Source organism: Aedes aegypti, chromosome 2, assembly GCF_002204515.2.
Source record: "Aedes aegypti strain LVP_AGWG chromosome 2, AaegL5.0 Primary Assembly, whole genome shotgun sequence".
In the NCBI taxonomy this organism is placed as follows: Eukaryota; Metazoa; Arthropoda; class Insecta; order Diptera; family Culicidae; genus Aedes; species Aedes aegypti.
Window position 1 is genome coordinate 229,017,386 of NC_035108.1, and position 2,395 is coordinate 229,019,780.

Genomic DNA, 2,395 nt, shown 5'->3' on the forward strand with positions numbered 1-2,395 from the left:
CAGATGAAATTCCACCCGGATTCATAAAAAACTTAGCAACTGAACTCACAACTCCATTATTTTGGTTATTCTCAATATGTCTCTTCAAACTGGCCAATTTCCAAAGGTATGGAAAAAATCATTCCTCATACCAATATATAAATCAGGTAAGAAATCGGACATTCGAAATTATCGCGGTATTGCTATTATGTCATGTATTCCAAAACTTTTCGAGTCAATTGTAAACAAAAATATGTTTTCCCAAATAAAAAATCGTATAACAAACGCTCAACACGGCTTTTTCAAAGGTCGTTCGACCACTACGAACCTTCTGGAATTTGTAAGTTACTCACTGAGTGCAATGGATAAAGGTTACTTCGTAGAAGCTCTTTACACTGACTTTAGTAAAGCATTTGATAAACTGGACATTCCAATGTTGACTTTCAAGCTTGAAAAAATGGGAATCGAAATGAGTCTCCTTAAGTGGATCAAGTCCTATTTAAACGACCGTCAGCAAATAGTAAAATTCAATGGGAAAAGATCAAATCCAATACATGTTACATCTGGAGTACCTCAAGGCTCACACTTAGGCCCTCTTCTTTTTATTTTATATGTTAATGACGTTTCTTATATTCTAAACAAACTGAGGGTCCTTATAGATGCTGACGATATGAAGCTATTTTTAGAAATAAAGAATGATGACGATCATAATGTTTTTAAGAATGAGACACAAATTTTCTACACGTGGTGCTGCAAAAGTTTATTGGAATTGAATATAAAAAAATGTAACCTCATAAGTTATAGCAGAAAACGAACCACACCAAATATATCTATTGTTTTAGGAAACGAACATGTAAAAAAATGTGATAAAATAAGAGACTTAGGAGTTATCTTAGACTCAAAACTATCATTTGTAGATCACTATAATGCAATAATTCATAGAGCAGGAAATATGCTCAATTTCATAAAACGATTTGGCCAACACTTTCGTGATCCTTACACATTAAAAAATACTATATGTTGCTTATGTAAGATCAATATTAGAATATTGTAGTATTGTTTGGTCACCTTACACAAAAAAACATGAAGAACGTATAGAATCGATACAAAAGCAGTTTTTATTATACGCACTACGTAATTTAGGCTGGTCAGTACTTCCTCTACCTTCATATGAATCACGATGCATGCTTATCAATATGAAATCACTGAAAGTGCGTCGTGATTATGCTATGGTTTCTTTTGTTAACGATATTGTTTCACAGCGCATTGATTCTGCTGATATACTTTCAAAACTGAATTTTTATACTCCAACTCGTCACTTGCGCAATCGTTACTTGTTCACAGTAGGTCATCATCGCACGAACTACGCTAAATTAAGTCCGATGAATCAGATGATGGCTATATACCTATAATCAGCATTGTGAAATGATTGATGTTAACATGTCTCGAGCAAAACTGAAAAAATACTTTTTTGATATACAAAACTATAGTAACTGAGGAATGAATTATGAATCGAGTATACTCAACAAATTTATAATATATAAACATATAGATATTAAGAACACAATGTAATTTAGAATGGTCTACAAAATGCTTGACGTCAAATAAATAAATAAATAAATATATCTGATGTTGAGGATAAAAAGTCATGAAAAGCCATCGCACGATATGAGCGAGTAGGATTACAAAAATGTCCCACTGACGCTCTGCCGGAACCGATTCCAGGGTATCCGGAATGGGCCAGATCCTCATAATTAACCGTTGGATAACAGCTATGATGTTCAGGATAAAAAATCAAGAATTTTGGCTTGAACCTCATATTGGTCCATAGCATTATATCTCTGATGCTCAGTATAAAAAAACATGAATTTTGGCCGAAACCTCATATTGGTTCATGGCATTATATCTCTGATGTTCAGGATAAAAAATCATGAATTTTATGCCGTCGCACGATATGAGCAAGTAGGATTACAAAATTGTCCCACTGACGCTCTGCCGGAACCGATGTTTCAGCGCTCACAATACGACAGCTGCCTGTACACGAGAAAGGTCAACGGTGTATGGATGTACCTTGTCCTGTACGTCGACGACATCGTTTTGGCTTCAAGTTCCCTGGAAGAAATTCGAAACATTAAGCAACGTTTGGTAAACGAGTTCGAGATGGACGACATGCAGGAGATGAAAAACTTCCTGGGCATGCGGATTCAGTATAACATGGAAAAAGGTACGTTGGTGTTGAATCAAACTAAATACATTTCTGCTCTGTTGAAGCGTTTCGGCATGGACAGCTGTAAGCCGGCGTCAACTCCTTTGGACGCTAATCTGAAGTTGGAGAGGAAAAAGAATGGCGACGAAGCGACCCAATACCCTTACCGGGAGCTAGTAGGTTGTTTGACCTATTTGATGCTATCAACTC